Source organism: Cardiocondyla obscurior, linkage group LG05, assembly GCF_019399895.1.
Source record: "Cardiocondyla obscurior isolate alpha-2009 linkage group LG05, Cobs3.1, whole genome shotgun sequence".
Lineage (NCBI taxonomy): Eukaryota > Metazoa > Arthropoda > Insecta > Hymenoptera > Formicidae > Cardiocondyla > Cardiocondyla obscurior.
The window spans coordinates 6,541,730-6,566,047 of record NC_091868.1 but is presented as its reverse complement, the minus strand read 5'-3'; the positions used below and the strand labels follow the sequence as shown (position 1 = coordinate 6,566,047).

At 41.2% G+C, this 24,318-nt stretch overlaps 1 protein-coding gene across 3 annotated transcripts in view; it reads right to left on the bottom strand.

The window, feature by feature from the left end:
• The window catches only part of LOC139102513 (terminal nucleotidyltransferase 5C), an 84,607-nt gene that overhangs the window by 46,099 nt on the left and 14,190 nt on the right, over window positions 1–24,318 (bottom strand). The window contains exon 1 of one of the 3 annotated variants that reach the window (XM_070656455.1): window positions 725–1,338. The exons of the other annotated variants lie outside the window; for them this stretch is intronic. The gene's annotated coding sequence lies outside the window, so the exon portion shown is untranslated. Of the gene's footprint in view, window positions 1–724; window positions 1,339–24,318 lie in introns of those variants that run through there. 3 annotated transcript variants of the gene reach the window in all.

The window sequence follows — 24,318 nt, the reverse complement described above, 5'->3', positions numbered from 1 at the left end:
CGTTTGGAGGAAATCGGACGGACGTCACTTGCAGAAACGAATATAAATACCTGTTTGCAATTAGCGCCCAGTCGCGAAATAAAATCGCCGCTCGTCGGGGGCCGATTAATTAACGGTCAGTTTCGATATCTGGCCGTGACGCCGCGTGAAGGCAGGCGACGTTCGAATTTTGAAACGCCCGGGCGATTGATTGATATTTAATTAAAATCGCGCGTATCGCCAATCGCGGCGAGATCGCGCCGGGACGTTTACCTCTCGCGCGTGTTTTTTTTTTTTTTTTTCTTCCCCGCGGGTGCGAAAAAGTACAAACTCACTGAAAGCGGCGGAAGAAACGGGAAAGGTCGCGCGCTTGCGCGCGCGTGAACGTTCTAGAAAGAACCACGAGCGAGAGTGCAATGTGCACTACGATAGCTCGCTTAGAGAGCGGCGGAGTTTTCGAACCGAGAACTCTGAAAAAAAAAAGCGAAAGGGATCGCGGGGAAAACTGCTCGAAACTTTTGACCCTAGGTACTCGAGTCACAGTCAAATGTCGAACTCGTTGAAGTAATTTGCCGCGAGCTAAGCGCCACGAATAAAATTGACGATCTCGAGACGTTAGTCGATTGTCTATCGGTCTTTGTTCGGTCGAGTTTCAAAAATATGGCCGTCCCGCTGCCAACTTGACGATGACCGACCGCGAAGGGCTAACATATGGCGAGCGTGCCTAATAAGTTTCGGTACTTACAATGCGTACAAGCTTCCCGCTCCTTATCGTCGTCGGGACACTAGGTCACGGCACGTTTCACTGATCCTTCGTGAGGTTGAAGCGCGTTGATCGTGTACAAGTACGAAGAGAATTAACACCCACCCGGGTTCGAGAATCCGTCTGAAGTCGCCGCGCAAGCCGGAGGAAGGTTCCGCGCACTTCAAGTGCCGCTTCTTCTCGTATCTCGATTCGAAACGCAGAGGATGAGAAACGTTTACGAGCCGGACGAGTCGCGCGTCCCCGCGATAAACGCCGTTGAGAGAACTCGGCGTCCGTCTGACAATGAGAGATGCACGCTCGCGTGCGTCTCTCGCCGCCCGTCGACGGACCTGGTCCGCCTCTCGTCGGACAGATCTTCCTCGCGGCCGGTTTTCTGTTCCCGTCACTCCCGATCGTCCGTCGCTGCGTTCTCGCGCGCGCTCGCCGGGGAAGCCGGGAAAACGTACGTTTACTCGGCCGTGGGCAAGATGCGCGCAAGGAAACCGTACGTGCCGACGAAAGCGAGATGGTTCAGGGTACAACGCGTCTAACGACACCGCCAGTCGCCGCAGCAAACCAACTGACACTGACAGCGAACGCACACGGCTCGAGCGCGCACGCATTCACGTCACTCCCTCCCCTCATCCGCGACACCAAGCGGCGAGTTTCCCTACCCTCCTCCACTCGACCGCGCCGCGTCGCGCCGCGCCGCGCCGCGATGCCCTCGTCGCCGTCCCCGCGGACCCGCGCGCCCACACCAACATTCGCGCTCGCGGAAAGTCGCGCAACGCGAGCGCGATCCGCGAGAATCCGATCTCCGATTATTATACAACGCATCGCGAGAGGCGGCGGCCCGGCGAATCTTTTCGCGGCGCGCGAGACCGACCGCTCCGTTTTGCATCCCCCCCCCCGCTTTCCTCCCCGCGTATGTTTCGCGCGGTAAACCGAAGCGGACGCTCGTGGGATCGCGGATGGTGCCCGAAAGAGAGAGTAGGCCACGACGCGCGAGCAGCGGCGTGTTGCGTGATCGATCGGTGCGCCGAGAGACTTCCGCGATTTTCCGGTGTCGTTAAACGCTAGACGTCGTCTCTTTATTCTCTCGAGCTTTGTACCGTCGTCGCGTTCCCGCATGCCCCGCCGTTCAAAAAGGTTTTAAATTTCTTTATACCTGCATCCCACGTTTTCAACAATTATAATAATAAAATTACTCCGGGGGAATGCGCTTGGAAAGGAATTAACACGGACGCGCCGGGTGAAACTCTCGTCGTTCGTTCACCTACTCTTTTGTTCCGTATGCAAAATTCTTCCCGCGAAAATATTTGTTAATTTCTACGACAGGCTCACTTAGTTGACGTAATAATTTTCGTCGCGATAAGCCGCAGGGAACTTGCAACGATTGCCAATGTTTATATCGCGAGAAATTACAGGGCTTTGGCGATAAGCATAAATTTATTTCACAAAATGCAAAAATTGCGAGAAACGCGTAAGCTCGATTTATCCGGCTGGCTAATGTCAATTTGAGCTTAGGACACGAGCGTACGTAAAACCGACTGTTCTTTCATTCTTAAGGTAACTGCTTTTCGTTCGTGCTCGCCGTGTAATTAAATACCACTCAAACTTGGCCTAGAATCAAAATTATAGTCGTGCGCGAAAATACGCGAGGGAACTTTACGGACTTCCGAGCTATGCTTAAACTTTTTTTTCGCGCACTTGGTAAAGCGACAATCAAGCGCGCCGGCATTATAATAATTCCGAGAGGCAGGGCGAGTATTATTGCGCTGCGAGAGACAATGTTGCGACGTTCCTCTATCACAGGCCTTACGTAATAGCCGGATCAATTACTTCAGCCTATAAGTGGGACAACTTGGAGTCGTTACGCGGCCTTGTTTGCGCTCTTTATCTTCGAAATTGTTGCAATTCTCAAATAGCGTCGTTCTTTCTTCTGTAGTTCACGTTTCACGTTCCAGTGCAGTAGGTCCTTCGCGCGCAAGAGATACAAGTTCGACGTTTTCTTCCCTCCCGCAAATTCTAGAAACGCGCAGCTATGGACATCGATATCGAATAAGAGCCTATAGCCGCCTGTTTCTCGTAACCTATAGGCTAAATACGTTCCTCCACGCGCCAAGAGTTACCGTCCTACTTTTGTGCTATCGCGTTTTCCGGATTCCCCTCGGATTGCCTCTATTTCTTTTTCTTTTTCTCTTTCTCGCTCGCGTAGTTTTTCAATCGCGACTTTAAGCGAAAACCATAAAGCACGGCAGATAGTTGATATCGAAGCGAGCAATTTGATGTAATAAGCACTCAATCGATATGGAACATATGTGTCTTTTCACGTAATAGAAAAATAATTTAGTAATTATACATATACATTTAACGTTATTTTTATCACGTACGTAATAAAGAAAGTAATTAATCATTTTTTTCAGAGATACAAAGCGTGAAATATGCAGATATAAATCTCATCCAGGGAGATTAGACATTAGATTAGATACTTGCCATTTTTTAAATATAGACAAAAGCACTCTAGATACAAAGTAACGAGTTTTCATTGCTTTTTCAAACACGAAACATTGAAATAAATATAAAAATTAAATTTATATACTAAATGGATAAAAGAGTTTGCGCAAAAAGTTCGCGCAACGAGATCGGAATGGTTAGGGAACGAGTAGTATGAATAAAACGTACTCTGCACTTAGAAGTTCATACTTTGGATAGCGAGTATTTACTTTAGTATTAAACTCCGGTTGCGTAGAAGTTTGTTATTAAAATTACGTCATTAGACGCGCAGCACGAATGCGGAGGAATTTATATTTACAACGGAGGTATATATTTCCGTACCTAGATTCTACATAGATTCGCCCTTCCATCTCGATGGAAGTTCTCGGTGCGGAAACACAATGGAAGTCGAGATATCACTTCAAGTAAAATGCATGGAATGTAATCCCCTTTCTTTTTCCTACAATCCATATTTCTTTATATACGTCTTTGCCTCGCGTAGCAGTTTATTTTCCCATAAACGCACTAAATATGTTAAATGCGTTTTCTGAAATGCGAAAGCAAAATTGCTCGCGTGATCTCGTACGCATGTTAGACAATGCTTATCTCGCTAAGAAGATGAATTCTGGATTTTCCGAACCCGAGCTTGTATTCATTTTTACTCATACGCTATTCACGCCGCGGTGGGTGTTTCCTTCGTGCATTGTTACGAGGCTAATAAGTGCGAATGGATATTTACGATCGAGGAAAAAACGTAGAGCCGCGTTTAGAGGTGCGACGCGAGCGGAATATCAAGATGTGAAAAAGCGGGAAAACGAATTGCGTTATCGCGACACATAGTACGGTATCAAATGTGATCTACAAGCTAACTGAACTGCGCCCCATTAATATATTTCAGAGCCGGCCGATCTCGAAGCGTGAAAGACAATCGTCGCGGTAAGCCGAGCGTCGCGAGTTCTAAGCTGTCCGCGGAAAAAAAAAAAAAAAATTAAAAAAAAACTCTTCCAGGGTTCCAAAGACAATTTTAGGTCAAACAGTTATTGCAGGTTATTGACTCGACATCAGATCGTTACTTTCACGTCATAGTGTTGGTCGTGCTTTTAAATCGAAGCGGCAGTTAATCTATTCTCGGACGCGCTATACCGCCGATGTAACAATCCTGCCATTCATCGTTAGGCAAAGAATGTACGGGAGTGATGATACATTTTTTAGATGCCCACAAGTCGATGATGTTTCAGCGCGCATCTTTTATGAAAGAGGGATTTATAAAATAAAGTATCTAGATATGGAAAAAAAATTCATTAACGCTCGATGATAAAGATGACGTTTGAACGGTAGCGCGATTTCGTATCCAACAATCGCAAATAATTTTATAAAAAAATATGTAAACTCTTCCCTCCCTACCTCTCTTTCTGTCTTTGTATAAAAGTCGTTTCGTCTTAAATTTTTTTTTTACATTTTCTATCGCTTGAATAAAAAATAATTTACGATACGTAGCATTCATTTCTTTTAATGCAGTCAGATAAAATTAAAAAATTGAAATTAATTTTGCTGAATCAATGCGAAATATCTAATGCATCAAATAATAAAGCGCGATTCAAAGGTGCTGAAAAATCGGCCTCTTATCCCGTTTAAGTGAAACTTCTGTGCACGTATTCAATTTGTAATTTACACGATGCCAGAGCATACAAGATAGGATTACACCTACGACGGTAACTTTGCACCGTGGTTAATAAAGCTTCCAGGACCAGATAATGTAATGTCCGAGGAAGTAGCTTTAGTTAAGCCGTAAGCTTTAATTTCTGTATACACGTGGCCCTTGTTGATATTAGACGGTTCTGCAATTTTCTATTCTCTTAAACAAAGAGCATCGCTGCTATCGTATTACTCGGTTTCCTAGAATAGATAATGCTAAATCTAAAAATATATCCTGAAAGAAACATTGTAAGCGGCGTGCGCTGAATAGCGGTGTCGCGCAATCAAGTCAGAAATTTTTTTTCGCAAGTTTTCTTAATCGGACAAAGCGACAAATCCAACCGTGAAACTTTACCCCATTATTTAAAGCGATTATTTAAGAACTTTTTGACCGCAGGCTGAGGGTTCGCGGAAAATTAAGATTCGTCGAAATCAATGAAGCCTCAACGTGTCGCTTTAACGGAGAGATTAAACGGCGAAGTCAAAATTAACGATCGCGAAACCAACGACGCTAATTCTAAGACCCACGTCGGCGTGTTGGGACACGAATAACGGCGGGCCGCAACAACGACGACGAGAGATCGCGTCGTCGCGCTCGGAGAGCAGCGAGCGAAGTGAAGGTGTTGATGACGTAATGGTGCTGCGCGCAGCACGGCAGCAACCGCGTGCGTGGTAAAGTGGAGAGTTGCTCGTGACTTGTGCGCGCCAGTCAAGACGGAGAAAGATAACGAGGGATGAAGAGAGATCCAGAGAGAGGAGCGGAGCGTGGAAGTTGCGCACAAGCGCAACGACGTGCAACGCTGCGCTATGCTGTCGCTACAGCGACCGTCAAGGACGTTTGCGCTCGGCTTACCACGCCGGGAGAAAGAAAACGTTGAAGCGAGAAGCACGGCGAGACGGCGGCGGAGAGGCAGATGAGGAAAGGAGAGGGCCCGCGCGAACGGGAGGCAGGGAGAAAGGATCGAGCGAGACGGTCGTAGATGACGCGAACGAGAGGAACGCACGTTCCTCCTCTCCATCGCCCGGCCGCGAGATCGACGCGACAAATTCGAGCTTCTCGATCCGGCCTCGAGCGGCCTTGAATACGTAGCGAACTCTTGCGCGCAGGGTGGAGACCGAGATCGGCGAGATCAATCTCCAGCCCGTTTTCCGCCGTCGCGGTGATCGCGACTCGTCATCTTTGCGGTTTTTAATTATCTATTCTATATATAGGCTAACGTGATTTCAAACTGACGCACTGTTGTGTCACTAGAGGGGGAGATATTTATCGTTTTCTTTGCAATATGATGAAGTAGAATTGACCAAATTCAGGTCAAGTACCAAACGCGGATAAAGTTAAAGCCTCACACTCGTCAGTTCCAAAACTCCTATTGTTTATAATAAATAGACGAAAATTAATTTCAAATTATTCATTAAATAATTTGGACATTTTATAAATAACTAACGCAGTTTTAGTACCTAAACGAAAGAGTTTTTAAAATCTAAATTTAATTACTCCGCTTCATGAAAAAAAAAAAACAAACTTAATCTACGATGATACATCTATGTCACGTATTTCTTTTCTATTTTTAATAAAAATTTATCAGCTAGGATACACATTCGACACGCGATTCGCGTTTAAAAATATCACGAGCGCAGACTGAAATAATAAAAAAAAATTACATTTTGCGTTCCATTGAATCTCTCGCTACATTATTCACTCATTTGTCTCCGTTTCCCGCGCGTTGCGTAATCGCTATTGTATTATCGAAATGCGCGCAACACGCTTCTTCGGTAAACATTATTCGTCATCGCGGCGACAACTTCTGGCGTGGGAGAGATAAACTCGCTCGCAGAAACGCGGGTTTGTTTTCGCTCGTTAAACAGTCGGACGCCGACCAAATTACACTTGCCGCGATCCGCCGCGGCAAACATGCCGTCGGCGACATGTAATTTCTTAAAACCTTTACGAAGGTGGCCTCCCGTTCTCGCCGACTCACAGTCCACTTTTACTTCGTTAGAAAAGTCCGGCGTGTATATCAAGGCCATCAGGTTTATTGATCAGAGTTACGCGCGGGCTTCTCTTCTAATAATGCGAAAAAAAAAAAAGAGCGATTCCTCTCGTCAAACCGATTGAAACTGTAACTCGATACGCGCCGGTTTCTGCCTCGCTTTAGCGTTGCTCGTGGGAAGCAAAGACTCTCGTTTCATCGAAAACTTGATACTTGGGATTTTAATCATTTCGTCAAATCTCTCTGTCGACGCTTCGAATACCGGTACTCTTTTTTTTTTGTTATTTTTCTCGAATTAGATAATTAGTTTAATGGCTCAACGCAATATTACCGATACGTCACGATGATGAATTATATTTAGATAAACGCTACCGTGAAAAGCATCTATAGGCGCGTAAAGTTAACTACTTTTAAAACTTCTTTCGTATAGAGTTAAAAAGTTGGTTTATTTCTGTACGGCACCGACCGCGTAAACAATCCACCGTGCGGAAATCGCGGGGCGCACGGCCAGTGCACCACCGATATCAGTGGCGTTTGATAAGCCGCGAAGAGACAGAGGCGATTGTAACACTCGTGCCATAGGTCAATCGGTTACGAGTGTGCACTGTAAAATAATCGATGCGACGCTTTACCGCGGTATTGTGTTACCTGCAAACTCGGTGATTCTGTATTACAATCGGATCCTAAAACGAATCGGAGGAAACACCCAATCATATTACAGAATCACCGAGCGCTCAGTGAATGGTAGTATCTCCTGAATGCACTCGGCGACGGCGTGTTTGCGCCCGCAATTACCTTTTCGCAAGCGAAGCGCCGCATTGTGCAGACCGGCGCGGCGTGGCCGCGCTCCATTCCGGAGTTGTTCGAGCAACGCGGTTCTGCAGCGAAGGAACGCAAAGAGAGATCGCCGGTAGTTTTCGCAGGAACGCGAGGAACGCTTATTCAATCGGCGGCGGATAAACGTAACGGCCGCGAGTCGGTTGGGAAAAAGTTTTGCATAATTTATAACGGCCGGTGCTACTTCTCGCGGGTATACGAGCGCGGTCGTCGGCTAAATCAATGACCCGCGGCCTGATCGAGTATTTCATCGTCCGCAGAATTTATATCGTTTCAACAACTACGCCGCGTCATTGGCGCAAGTTGCACAGAGCGCTCCAGATTCTATCGCGCACCGCCTTCGACGTAGATTCTGTCGTCGGGCAGTTTTAAATCTCCGCGAGAACTCGAGGATGGGAAACTACCGTCTTGATAAATTTCCTATCAAACTTCCGAGTTCGGTTCTCGTAACATGCACACGTACACACGCGCGTGCACGCACACAGAAGCGCGCATACGCTTGATGAACATTGACAGGTGTATTCAAAGCGACAATTACGTTACATAACTTGGCAAATGTTTTTTTGACGTTCAAATACCTCGAGTTAAAGAGAAAAGGAATTCTTTTTCCGATTTTATTTAATGGTTACTTTATTCGTATTACATACGATGTCCTCTTTAATTTCATAAATTTACAAGCACGGAGGATTTGATTTTGATTAATGCCCATATACCGAAATTAATTCAGCAACCTTCGCTGCGATCATTTCGCGCATGTAACCCGCGCTATCTTGCGTAAGATAATCCTGTAACTCGCGAGCGTTACGGTAGGTGAGACAATCTTGCACAACCGCGGCAACGTTAACGGGAACGCAATCGATGATAAGCGAGTGCGTGTATTTCACTTATAGTTTAAAGTCGCCAGACCGCCACTTTCATAGATAATGCTAAGCGCTGAATTTATTAGAAAAATATATTTTTTTTTTTTTTTTATTGCGTAACGGTGGAACGTATGTACTTTTCACATTTTTATGTTCACGTTATTACAATAAGTAACGATACGAGCTATAACCGCACGAGCGGCGAATAACGAGTAATTGGCCGATGATTTTGCGTCCGCGACGCGAGATTCCAACGGTTAACTTTGCTACCCTAAAAAGCATTCCCCATCACGAAATTGCTGAATAACTCTCAAACTACTCCGTAAAGATAAACATTCCGCGCACATTGTTTCGGCGGCTTTCTGTCACCTGTCGTCTTTTTGTAACGGAGAGAAATCGATTATTTGACGATCTAAAAATCAACTAAAATCTATTGTACGTTTTTACGGCAGCTGTTGCTAAAATTATTGAAATAAATTCAGAGCAACAAATAATTATTTATATATTCATTTATATCAACATTTTCTGTTTTACGTATTCAAGCGAGCTTTTTCTCTTGCATTCTTAATCGTGCAAGTGGAAGATAAAATGCACAGCCATCTTCGTATGCATTATGCGCGCGATCTTACGCGGAATCCTAATTTTCTATTCATACGTAAGATTCTCAAGTTCGCCGTGATACGGTAACAATCCTCGCGAAGGTTGAAGAGATTTCGAATACGTCGGAATGGCACGAGATTCGGTGTTTCATGGATAGAGTCGATCTCTCGTACGACACCTGTTGCTAATTATGATTGCTACTTTCTCAAGAACAAACGCTGTTCGTCATCAAATAGCTTAAGAAGCTGAAATCGTCAAATCGGGTTTTTTATTTAGCTTGTCGAGCCCGATAAAATATCTTTTGCAATATTTTACGTAATTAGAAAGACTTCTGTTTTACGCAAACTAACTTTCACTTATTTGTTGAAATTATTAACAAAGTACGAAATTAAATATAAGAATACAATAAACTCGCTAGGTAAAATGGGACATTGTATAAGACGACAAGTCAAGCACGATAGTCAAATTAACACATTCACTACCGTATCATATAAACGGGGAGTCGCATATACGTGACTCACGGTAATGAACGTGTTAATCGTGATAAACGTTTAGTTGCCTCGGTGTCGGTTATATCAAATGAGCAAATTTGCAATTCAATGAATAAAACGTATTTGTCTCCAAATTTTATTACTGAGCTCTTGCCGTGGATGTGTGCATATAGAAACTATAATTAGCATTTGTTATTTCCCGTGCAATAAAGAATTTTTTAAATATAGTAGAACAAACCATGCGCACGCTATTTTTTAATATAATTTAATTTTTATTTTCTAAAAAAAGTTTTACTAAATAAAAAAAAAACCTGGTTTGTTCTAGTCTCCTATCTTAAAAAGTGGGTGCATTATGCATGAATTAGGTTCGTAATAGTTGCCCAAAGATAGATGAAGTTGTAAGGAAAAAAAAAAAAAAAATTATTTAATTATTAATTAATTAAAAAAAAATGTTTTTTTTTCCCCCTTTACAACTCCGTCTATCTTTGGGCAACTATTACGAACCTAATTCATGCGTAACACACCAACTTTTTAAGATAAAAAAAAATATATTTTTTTTTTATCGTCGTCTTTTATCACGAGATATGTCGTTGCATTTTGTAAAGTAGCGGTAACAATGTCGGCGATATATCTCAGCGAGCTTTTTATAGACTGACAGTTGCGGTCTGATTAAAGAAAGGAATAACATCGTGGTCAAACCACGGTGACCGATAAGCTAGTCTAAACATTCAGACAGGAAGAAAGACACTGACTTCCTGAATAGATAAAGTGTGCGTGAAAAAAGTCTAAAAAAATTTAAAGCATGTGCAATTCAATACAATATCCCTTTTAAATTTTAATTATGTAGATCTTGTGTCGATATAAATTTATATTTTCTACATTTTTAATAAAAAATGATGTAAGTAAAATTGCACGCTTCGCTAATAAATGTCGCGATGTGCATTCAATTAAAAAAAAATAAAAGAGAGAGAGAGAGAGAAAGAGAGCAATAACGAAATTATCGACATGACGTGGTGAAAAATAAAAATCAATTTTCCTGTCACTTGCGACCTTCCAGTGTTTGAAACTGGTGAAAACCGAGCTCTTGGCTTTTGCATCCAGAATCAGGGTGTGGTAGGTAACGCACAAGGCTGACTACATTCACGTTGGTACCATTATCTACCCGTTCGAACGAATTGTTGAAGAAACAGGTCTTAAAATTGTCCCCGTTCCTATCGAAAGTCACGTTCCCGACACTTCGCTGATACGTGCACCTCCCACGATTCATTTCATTATATTAAAAGTTATACAATTAAAAAAAGACACCTTGTCTGGAAACATTAATTGACCTCTTCTATCGTGTTAATCAATTTACTCAGCAATAAATAAGCGGCATTAAAGCGTTTAAAAATAAATTAAGAAAAATATAATAAATTTCCATAAAATACTAGACATTACGGAGTGCACCATTATTTTGTTTCTTCTACATTAAAGAAAACTGTTTTACATTTACTAATTTTCAACAATGAGCTATAGATATATGGACATATCTTACACAGTGCTTTAAAAACTCACGAGACATTGACTGTAATATTCAGCATAGTATTCAACGTATGAATTCTTTTACAGCATGAATACCTACGTAGGGATGCGATAGACAGATTCGACCGGCGATCATACGAGCGGAGCACGTTGCCTCGTGTGACGTCGCGTACCATATGTTTCAATCGGAGAGCGAACTACTCGCGCTACGCATTACGCGACAAAAGATACACCACGAGAGAGGCGGATAAAAAAAAAATAAAATAAAATAAAATAATGCAGAACGCGGTTTCGCGATATCGAGAAAAAAATCGGAACCGTGACCTTGTTTTACTAGTTACTAGTGCACAGGATCGATGGAGTCTTAAAAAATTAAGCGTCGCATTTCGTGGGGATTTATCGCGCACCGGCACCTGGTGTAATTGTACTTCTCAAGAATAATAGTACATGATAATAAATATCGATCGATACCTTCTAAGGAAGCTCGGATAAATGTTTCAAGATAAGAAGAGAAACGCCGCGATCGATTTTTCGTGCGTATTTATTCGAGTTGGAAGAGGACGCGGAATGGATCGAATGCCGCGCGTATGCATTCAGCCTAGCGAAAGCCTTCTGTATGTATAAAATGCATCGTAGGCGCTATCCCTCATATACCTAGACTATAAAAGGAATGCATTAATGAACCCTGACAAGCTTTGTTTCACCGTATCAAGTAGTTTGACAACATAATTATGGGTTATAAAGTCTATTGTACCGAGACTCGATGCGTTGAGGCGTTGAAAGTCTTATATACTACTTCGCAGATTGTGCACAGCTCATTATCATTAGACGTAAAAAAAAAAAAAGGAAGAAAAAAATCCGTTTAATAATTTCCCAACTCCGTTGGATCTTTAAAGCGAAATGCTCGCGAAAGAAATACATTATTACTTAACGCGTAATTTTTTTATCTGCCGAAGAGAAACGAAAGGCACCTCTTTCTCCCTCTATCTCTCTCGTTAGGTTCTACTTCGCCGCTGTGGCAATCGAGGTAATTTAGCTGGGCGAGTGCTATTCATTGGAATCGGTGCGCATCAGGCATAGTGACGAGCCAAATCTTACGTTACACGTTAAGTATGTCTATCGGTTACGAAAATGCCTCGAGCGCCTAGTCCTCGAGTCCGCGAGCAGGAGCCACGCCAAGCGGAGTGGCGAATCGTCGAGGCGAGCGTGAGTGATGTTGCTATAATGTCAAGAGCAACCGGTATATCATACTCAGCACACGCGCGCGGCAGCCGCCCGCTGCTGCTCCTCCGCGTATTTAGGATACGACTGCCGACGCGTCCGCGACATACGAATGCGGTTTTCTACGTGCGAGGAATTGCGTGCCCGCACAATTCGCCCTGCGTTGCGGCACGAGGGACGCGTTAATTACGTATCCTCGTTGGCGAGACTGCAGGAAAAGCGGAAGAGTCACGATGAGGAAAGATAACGATTGCAACGGGCCGGAAGCTGGCAGGCAGCAATTTGTTTTCGTCGAGCGAGGTGGCACGATTCGACGCGACGCGCGAGCTATTAATTAATTTGCGGTGATCAAGCGCGCTTGCGAAATCGCGAAAACTTTCGCCGCACTCCCGACCGCTAATGTGACCGCTGCATAATACTTGCGCTAATTGATGCGTCTTGATAAACAGTTTACCAACTGCACTTTTAGCCTTCCCTTTTCTTATGTAAGCGCTATCAAAATGCTATCTCTCGATTATGTATGCGGCATCGAGAAAAAAATGTCGAATAGATACATTTTTTTTTAATGAGATTCTTTTTCGAGACGTAGATCTTTTCGAGAATACAATAGAAATATATATAAAAAAAAAATGAAATAAAATAAGGAAACTTCTAACAGTGTATACTTGTTTATCGTTAAATCCAAATAGCCATAGGCAATAAATTAACGATAATGAAGCATTTTGTTAACGATAATGTCACGACAGCTGCGAGTGCAGTAGTTCGATAAAAAGTATTATTGATGCGAACGTCATGTTATTTCACCGTTGAACACCGGCAGAAATCATTGAATAGGATAAACAGAGTATTGAGCAAATCGGAGATCGACGTCAGTACCATTTTCAATAACGAACATATTGTAATAACACCTGTGCGTGAGCACGCGGTGTGCAACTGATCCAAGTAAATATCCTCCAAAATGCACATTTCGCTTAATTGACGCGTAAAACCTCTTACGCGTTACGTTAAAAGTGAAGAAGATATAAAATAATAAATAGAGACCCGAATACTCTCTTAGTCGTTATAGTAAATTCAAATAAGTTGAATAAATTCCGTCATATCGCCAGGCTGAGTTCGTTACACTATAATTTAGTTCTGTCTTCGCTAGAATCTTATTCTATTTTTTTTTTTTTAATAATTACAAATAAATTGCAAGTTACACTCAATACTTTACCCGCAATGCGGTAGTATTGAATCCTAGTTTGATAACATTTTGCTCTACTTCGCAATAAAATCGTACATTTGTATCTCGTTTGCGCGTAAAATCCAAGAAGTGGACCAGCTAAATTTTTTTTTTCTTGTCCCGCGTTCCACACCGTCGTTAGAAATTTTCTAATTAAATTTAAGAATGCGTTTCATCTAACGTTTTTGAGAGAATACTTTTCAACATTTTTTTCGCGATGCCACATAAGCGGCATCCGTGACCGGCATTTCCGACCTAATTCTATTCGGAGTGGTCGACGTTATCATTTTCTGGCATATAACGACATCCTGACGGTATTGTCGTAGCTTCCTGACGTTGCCGACGACGCGTCATGCTTTTTACATTAGCAAGCGCCGATGGTCATCATCGAGATATATTGTCTCACAAAATGTTACATAACGATACACACGTTAATGTACGGAAGCAACGTGTTAAGTACATACGTAACAATACTAGATATAATTTTTAAAAAAGTAGATAACCAAAAAATTAAATCGACGGTCTGACTTGAGCCAATCTGACACTTTACCTTTAGAAACGGATTAACGTCGGATATAATTTTTAAAATATTGTCGCTAGGAGTTTTATCGTTCGTTAAAACAATAAAATAAATGAAAGAACTTAATAAAGAATAATTTTAATAATTCTGATTGTACCGATGTAAAATATCGATTCCATTTCTACAAAAAGAGACCGGTTGAAGCAAAGAGATTTATCTCGCGCAATATTTCACCGCAACGTTTCTTGACAATACCGAGGAAACGGAGAATCGATCAAAAGAAATGCAGGGCATAAAGAACGAAGTAGAACTTAATATCTTTCGTTAGAGCGAGGGTTGATTAAAGTTCAAGGGTTAATTCGAGTTCCAGTTCCATTCAAAAGTGGGGTAATGAGCAAAGCCCAGAGGCAAGAAAAAGCCAATAAATAAATAAAGCGATACGTGTTTCTCAATAAACTGAAATTTCTTATTGACCCAAGGAGTTATCGTATCTTTATGACATTATGTTTTGTCATATCTAATATAAAAAGAATTCGTCCGGATTGCACCGGTTTTAGTGTTGCATCGTTGCTTGACTTGATTATTTTTTTTTTTCTCTTCCGTTAAATCCGTGAATTACCATCCCCTTTAGCTATTCGAACCCTAAGGCCTCTTAGGCGACACCGAGACGCCCAGGGCAACTTTGTTCGCGAGAGACAATCGTGTTCGCGACCGACACCCAACTATCTAGGTCAATCGGTTGCTTGGCAACGGTTCAGTCAGCTCTTCCTACGCTTTATCTCCGACCAACTACGTTATACGTAATGCCGGGTCGCATCGTCATTTTTTTTATCGCGTAGGAGATACGCATATACCTGTACACTACACTGTCACCGCGGCTGCCGACGTCCCCAGACACCCCTGTGCCGGGTATATTAAAATTCTTGTAGCTGTGCCAGCGTAATAAATGTCTTGCCTAATCACGCGGTGTTAAAAGGAAAAAGAAAAGAAACCGAAATTACGTGGACGTACGCGACGGAGAAATTTATGGATATTTACATTATTCGTATCTCCTCTTGTCAATATTAAAGCATCTCGCGGCAAAAAAGTCCACTTATTGAAATTAAAAAAATTTAAGGAAGACAAACTTTCAATTGTATCATTTCTTTCGCAAGTTATTCAACTTTCTTTCGATCGTAAAAATTATAGAGATAATTCAGACGTAAGTATGTATGTGCATATCGATGGCACGCCTGGTATGTTTTCTCGTTCGTGGGTATCTTTTTCGATTTCAAACGACGCCGGCGCCCATGTCTCCTCACTTGAGCTACGCTAGACTGTTGCGTCGCGCAGAATTCGTGTGGGTGCAAACGCGAAATCGCGTGGGAGATTGGCGAGATAGACGGATGACGTGCGAGCACGCATACTCGGTCGACTGTGTGTGAATCAGTGCTCCCTAAACCTGAGATATTCGAGATTAACGCAAAAATAGATGCTCTCACCGCGGTGAGCCCCTGACGGTCTCGTTTCGTTATCTCCTAAGGAATTTCACCAGACGTGCACGAGCGGCGCGATCTCCTAACTATTACGTGATCGCGAGCTAATTTGCATTACGTAATTGGATTACTTTATTGGAGTTAAGTTATTCGCTGGGGTTTTTTCATCGCCTCGAGTTTTCCGATTTTAAACGGCACGTTCTCGGCGCGAAGTTGACAACGTTTCCTGATCAGCGCCCTGATCGACAAGTTAACGAGCGGCTTGAAAATAAGGGGGATCGATTCTTTTTAGAAATTCCTAATTCTTTTGCGTCGCGACGCACGTCCCACACAGTTCTCTTCCGAGGCTTAAAATTATATCGAGGGAACGCCACGACGTGCGTAATACAGGCGACGTGCTGTACGCCCGATGGTGACTACTATGTCATTACCCCGTTATGCGGATGGCGCGACACGCGGCGTCGCCCGATATTATTCGGCGTCTACATAGCGGGGATGAGTTTTGCGAGGGTGGACGGGGGCGTGCGACGGAGATGGAAATGACAGACGATCGACTTGCCGCGTTGTCCCGATTCGACGCGCGGTTAACGCTTCGACATTGACGTCATTCACGGCGGCTGCTACGTACGCGTCCGGCAATAACGACGAAGCTGCTACATGAATGGGATCGTCAAAATACATCGAAACCGAGCCCGAAATCACGGCGGTACATTTTCGACCAGAGGCTGCAAGCAACGTTAAACGGGATAGACCGACGACTACTTTCTTCTTTCTCGATTTTTTATGTATCATATAAATAATTTCTATATGCGAGAGTGCGTACGGTACAATAATTAAAATATAGCGGCTTAGATTTGAAGGTTCAATAGATTGTGCAATCTTAGATAACTACTACTTAAGGCAGAAATATTATAACAAAGTCATAATATCGGATATCGCGTTATCACGTATTCCGTAACGTACTTGTTGGCAATACAGATAAACGTTCGCTTATTTGAAAGAACTTGAGTTAATTGATGATAATGTCCGCACATGGCATTGACATTGAATACATTGTTAGAATAATGTCACTATCTGCCTCGTGATCGTTCACGAAACGAAAATGACGGCAATATATTGCAGTATTTCATTTTATACGTCATCATTTTACTTATCTAATATAATTTACACAATTTTGGATTAAACGCCAACAAAATTGGCCAACTTTCGAAGATAGAAAAAAAAAAAAAGTATTTTAATGCATAAAAATAATTTCGTGAAGACAACTTAGTAATTTTCGTTACGTCTAACGAATAATTGCGAATATGAAAAATACATCCCGAAGTATATTTTATGTAGCGATGAACTTAACGACCTCATTCATCTCTCTTTCTTCTTTCGAGCTATTTTTCAGAACTACAAAGTCATATATCAAGATTTACTCAGCTGAATAAAATATTGTTATCCGTTATACGTTATATTGTTGTTATACTATTACGCGATGATTTATTATGGCCGGAAATGTAATGTAGGTGTGTAATCGATGATTTTCAAAATGGTAATGACGCAAATACGCAGGTTATTAATTAGTTCAGTTCTGGTATCAGTTTTCCCAGCAATATCCCTGACGTAACTCAATTCCCTCTCTGTTAATATTTGCGGAACATACGACGTCGGTCAACCAAATTTATTTGCCCAAGTTTATACGCACAACTGGACTATATTTTACGTGTATATGAAAAAAGAAAACAATATTTCTCATCAAAACTATGTCTAAGTTTTGTCGAAAACTATAAATTTTTTTAAATAAAGCTACAAATATTAAAAGAACGAAGTAAGACATTGCGTAAACTTTGACGCTTCAGTTTATCTTGAAACATTTTTCATATTTTAACGACCAGACCTATTGCATTTAATTAGCTTGTAAAGGTGTTAAAACTAAAGTAGAATCCTTAATATTTTATACATGCCGACATAAAAAAGAAAGAAAAAAAAAAAAAAGAATGCGCCGTCAACTTATTTTTAGATATGCAATGATCTTTCCAGCCTCGCTTATATTCGGTATTAGATAATGCCGTTGTTAAGGCAACGTTATAGCAACAAGTGGCAGCGAGAATTGAAGAGGGAACTTCTTTACACTAGGTACCTCTTATCATAGCGGCTATACGTTCCTTTATATCTGACCAATCGAATATGACACATCTATACGCTACGACAAAAAGCTAATATTTTCTTCTGCGCAAAATAAAATATTTTTAAGTGCAAAAAATTGATAAGAAATATAAATTATTTTATATTTTATATTATCTTTAAAAATGTTATAAAAATATGCGTGTCAATATTATGTGAGTATTATAAATGTAAGAATAACGTAAATTTAAAAGCTAGAGTTGTATCTGATTTGCGATGTCAATGATTAAATTAATTGCGCGCACCATGCAACGGGAATGTCTCGAGACTTTTTATCTCGGCATATACGTATGTGTACAAAATGATGAATTCTAATTTAGTTCCTAGGATTGTTTTCGTGCATACGCCACGGGTTACGAGATAGGAGATAAAGAAGTACACGAAATACGTTCGTTTAAAAACGCGTAAACTGATAAGTAGATAAATCTGATATCATCGTCGTAATTACATACCTATTCATTATGAACGGACGATAGCAGTTCCGCGACTAACGGCTCGATTTATAATCCATCATCCGCTAATCATAGTCTTTGCAATTACATTTGCAGACACATTACTGTAATTTTTTCAAGATGTACTTATTATTTAATGAAATATATTGGTATCACGTTTCAGCTATACATATATGTCTTATCGTTAAAACAACGCTGGTACATTTTATACCTTTATTTTTCTGTAAGTTATAATCTTATGTGGCAGAGACATATTTGCGGTTATATTGTGCGACAACATCGTGATAATATTACGTCGATAGCGCGTTCATAACTTTATACGATGTTATGAAAATTACTATTTTATTGTATTTCTGAAAATTGATAATAATAATCTATCAAAGAAAGATATCGCGTAATATAAATTTTTATAATAACTTGTTCTGATCTTTCGGTGCAGAGCAAAAGAGAAGAAAAAAAAAAAAAAAAAAATACAAATATGCAACTGACGAACACATACGATCGCGTGAAGGATTTCTCGCACTGATAACCGCGCTGCTGGTTCCATTGTTGTTCATACTGATTATTTTTTTCCTAACAGTTCACAACCTTGCAGATTATTCGTTGTCAAGCACGACGTACACATTGAAGGCAAAGGACGTCGTGATTTATTACACCGCACGTTTATTTTGCCGAGCGCGAAAAATAATAATTCTCTCTCGACATCGCTCTCCTTTTTAATCGCAAATTTTCACAAACAGACAAATATACAGAAATTCATGAATTAATTTATAACAGCGCCCTTTAGAAAAACTACCTTCTCTCGTGGTATTATCAAACTGTCGATATATTAAATCAGAAACCTACAAGAAGAGAAATTCTCAGCAAGATTTCGTCGAAGCAAAGGATAGAATAAAGTAAAGCCCAAGAACCGATTACGTACATATTAAGAGCAACAAAAATGCGAGTGACTAATATATTCCATTGCTATCGTCTAGTATTACAAACCAGTTCTGAAACTGTGCCAATACGTTTTTATTAGTTGGACAGCTGTCGTTGAATTAACCCGATTCAATTGCTGTGCATCTCAGAACTCAGAAATGATATTAGAATATGTATATGTATATAAATAATATAAAAAGTGTTAAACTCGATACAGTACAAGTTAGCGCGCTATCTAGTCAAATGACATCATGCCATTTAATCGTTCGAGCCTTTCTGCTTTTGCATAACTGCCGAGTAAAGGTGCGTTTAGAACGGGATACAACATTCGATCCAGAATCGACTCGGCAGAACGAGTAGATATCAATATTGAGCTATAAACACCTTTAGCGTGTAACACGTATCTTTCGCGCTTACACGTTCCCGTGTGGAGCAATTATTACATGTGATCCGGTTAAAGGGATAAATAATGATTATTACACGTGCGTTTCCACATTAGTTCGATTATAAATAAATTCAGCGTATGTTACAATTCGATTATGTACTCGTGAAATAGTTGAATAAAACGTGCTTACTCATTTTCCATTTGATTTAAACACCTCGCGGCTTATGTAAGACGAGAATTCAGCGCAACAATTTCTAGACGCGAAACTGCAACGTTAACTGTTATACGACAATAATGAAATCCGAGATCAATGAAGCACAGCAGTCGCAGAATAATAGCCGCGACGAAAATCGCATCCCGGCAAACTTTCACGACGTGCGCGCGGATCGCAAATAACGATTCCAGAAGTAAAAACACAAGCAAGCGCCGTATGTGCATAATTGCAAGAGGCGATAATTATCTAGCGACATAACGTGGGCGATGACATCGAGATATCAGTTCTCCTTTTTTTTCCTCTACCGGCCGTGGTTATTTTCTCATTATTAAAATTCACTCGGGATTGCTTGGGATTGATACTCGAACGTTCGCGAGAGGATACGTGCATTAATTAACGATTATCGCGGCGGCGGTTGCTTTCTTTTTACGCTTTTACGGTTATCTTGCGCAATAAAGCCGATAAAATGATGCGGTTGAGCGAACCAGATTATCGTTTCTCATGCGAGATATCGCAGCTTCGATTTCTCCGTCAAAACGAACTGTCGCTGTCGACTGTCGAGGTAAGCTTCGCTGTTGCGCACGTTTTAAAAGTCCACGATCGCATTTTTAACCTGCCGCTTCACTATGTTATCGCTCGTGTATTGCACGTAATCGCGAAAATAGTGACAATTAGCAACGCGGCTGTTTCACTTAAAAAAAAATAAAAAAATAAATTAATAAATAAAAAAAAATATATATAACGAAAAAAACATTTTTTTAAATGACCGTTCCGGCGCGATTGATTCTACTTTGCTTCTACATCAAAACGGATAATGTTTATTAAAAAAACACGTATGACAAAATACATAAATAATAGTAACAAAGTTAATTAGTGTTAATTAATGAAATTAGTTACGGCAATTAAAACGACAATAAAAATGTATTTTTTCAAATCTCACTAAAGGAAAAAAATAATATCCGGCACACGTAACAAGGATACACGTGATTTTCGTCCTGAGTGCAACGTTAAAAATTTTTTCATTCGACCACTCGTCGTTCGAGAGGGACACGACGTACTTCCGCGCGACGCTAATCACTGCAAAACGAAGATATCGACTCGCGCTAATTAATTAGCGATTAGCCTTGCGCTCGTAAAAATTTGCAGCGTATTTCCACATATTGGCGAGCGAGGTGCAATTATCCATGCTCCGGCGAGAGATCTTTCATTTTTCACTCCCTTCCCCCTCCCTCTCTCCTATGCACCGTATAATTAATCGCAGTCGAACGGGTTTGGTGATTTTTTTCTCCGTGTTTTCGCGCCGCCGGTTTCATACGCCGCGTGACGTGACCTCATGACAAACGCGTGTGAGTGACGTTGCCGTCACGCGTGCACACTTATCGCGGCGTGCACTTTTGTTGCCGCCGACAGGCCTTCGGCGATCGACACAGTGGACACCGAGACGCACGAAGAAACGGGTAGGCCGATACCGGGAGTTGAAACCAGGCTTGTCCCGGGGAGATAATTCTCAAAGCTTATTACACGAAATATCAAGGTCTTGCCTTTCTACGGTACATACACAGGTGCATAACCGCGCATGCACACGCACGGCACGCCCGCGACTCGTGATCGGCGAAAGAGTGATGGCAAATTTCGCCCATTTCTCGAACCTCGAATTTCAAACTTTTTTTTTTCCTCGCCAAATAGTACTATTAGGTGAAACGTTAATCCCAGTAAAATTTTCACTTTTTCCTCGACTTATTAACGAGATGCGGTGCGTATGGCCGCGCTTTTCTCTCTTATCTGAATAAAAGACCTACGGCTGTGACGCAGAGCGATTTTAAAATTAAACTGCAAAGATTGCGCTTATCCGCTTACATTGCTATGCCGCATTCTCAATGTAAATTCGCTAAATGCGTTAAATGAAACATCGATTAGTATGTTCCGTATTAATCTTCCGAGCGAAAAAACGAGCCTTAAGCTTGAATTTAAAATAATACATAGTAAGGAATTAGTAAAGTGCATACCGTGTGTAATGAAATTTAATAGAAGATCAAATTAAAATATCATCTTCCAACAATCGTTATTTCGGATGCACTAGTGTGTGCGTATTTAAAATAAAAATACATTTAGCCTACATTTCTTATTTAAATTTCAAATAGCACGTTTTTAAGCGCGGACATTCACAAATTAATTAAAGTGTTAAGTCGATAATCTTGTTTCGCGGCAAGCTAATAAATTTTTCGAATGGGAATATATTAAGTATACATTTAGTAACGTGCACCCCTTTTTTTTCTACGACAAATAAAATAATTTGCGGCCTTAAAAGAATTTGCCTGGAGTATAGAAAATGATCGATTATATCAACGCGTATAGCATTTAATCGAACGTGACTAAAACGATAATTTTCATGACTGCGGGCGTTTTGCAATCAGGGTCGTTTGTAATGCTACATTTACTATGAATACATGCATAGAAATGATGTTATAAATGCATTACCAAAGATAATGGTCAATAATAAAATCTATTGCCAATTTAATTACGCGCTTCAATAATATCTTTCATTATTCCGAGGCATATACCTCGCGTCTGTGTAAACATATGCGTGAACTTTATGTGAATTACAGTGCACGTTACAATGATTTAATGAAAATTCATCTCGCGCTGTTGCACGTAAATTGGTCGATTATATTTATAAATATAATTATTAGACGGCTGTAAATCGTACATTTTTAAATCTCAGATCGTGTCTCGGTCATAAAAAAATTACAGATGCTTTGTAGAACTAATAAAAGGTCTGGCATCGATTATTATCTGCAAAGAAACTATCACCCTCGACGGAATACAGGGATTAAGAAAAAATATGGTATTGGTCGACGACAGCTGGTTAAGCTTCCTACGACTTATGACCTATGTATAATAATAAGAGCGTAGCTTCAATTCACGTTTCACGATGATGATAGCAAACGATTTTTTTTTATCGCAAAAATGCTCACGCTGTTCTTTTTTTCTTCTTTATACAGCGTATAAAAATAATATAACCACTTTTGCGATAGAAAACCATCGTAACTTTTTCTCAAGCTATCGCTATCGTAAAATGTGAATTGAGATATAAAACTATGCTGGTGCACAAGTCGTAGGAAGCTCAGCCAGATGTCGGCGGGCGATACATCATTTCCTTTCTCAATCCCTGTGTTGCGCCGAGCATGACAATTTCTCGCAGACAATATTCGGTGCCAGAACTTTTCTTGTACCTTCAACAATTTGTCCGAATATTTTTACGAGTGAATCCAATCGCGAACGAATCTACTGTACGAACGAGAAAATCGCGGCGAGGGGCAATCTTTTTTCAGAAGCTTTCTTTGTACTCGTCATGTCCCGTCGTCATGTCGGCTATTTCAAAACCTGTCGTGTAAAAAAAAAAAAAATCGTCTCTTATTACTCAATCTGATCGTGCAACCTTTCACGAATGCATGCCAGGAGTGATGAATCCGGTGGGTTAGAAACCGGCCGATCCACGAACGCGCGGACAGTCCAACCGGCCATGTGTTACACATAACTGTGTGTGTGTGTATACGCATCATGAATCGAGTATCGAGTGGATATTATCTCTGATGGTAGATTAGTTGATCATTATGTAACGGACGAGAGGAACACGTTGTGTTGCGTGCTAGTCCGATTACTCTCGGTTCGCTTCCACGCATGCCAACTCTTACGTCGAATTGCCGATCGCGGTGTCGAAGATCACGTGCCGATATGCATATAATTAAGCAGTTCTCAATTAAAATAACTTGGACTTCTTTGCCCGCGGGCGAGAGAAATCGATTCGCGTATGCGAAAACGCGCCGCGCCGTCAAAAGTCTTGATACACACGTCGGTTTACGCAAAGTAAAATATATGCTTTCGATAACGCCGCGACACCCCGGTCACGTTAAAATACGCAATCCGCAAGTACTCTCGCCGGGTACATCGCGGCGCGAATGATTCTTCTCGTATCGCACGACGTAACGAGCGTAATGAAAGTAACTCTTTTCTCGCGGCTTGCATCAGTGCCGAGCCGATCTTTAAATATTATACTTTGTCTTATCTTAACCTGTTCATGTATCTTAATTCCGGCTAATGATCTTTATGCTTTTCGGCGTGCATCTTACCGACTGCACTTAAGATTCCGGGACAGTTTGCGCAAGTAGTGAAAAGGAATAACGAGATGTAGCATATGGACCGCGGCATCCTTACGAAATTTCTTTTGATCGCGTTTAGCAGCTGCGTCGGATCCCAATGCCGTCAAGTACAAACGCATAAAGCAGCCTAATTCCTCGTTAAAAAATTTCATAAACACAATGCGAATCGTCGTTCTAGCATAATAACGTGATTAAATAAATATGTTATCGTTATTGTAAAGTTATTTAATAATAGCTCTATACGCTCGTGACCAAATTAGAACGAGGAAAAGTAGTTAACTGGAATAGCGCGTTGAACAGGTGTGTCGAAATCGAAAACTGTTTAGCATACACGCGTATGTCCGTGTGCGTGCACACGAGCCGA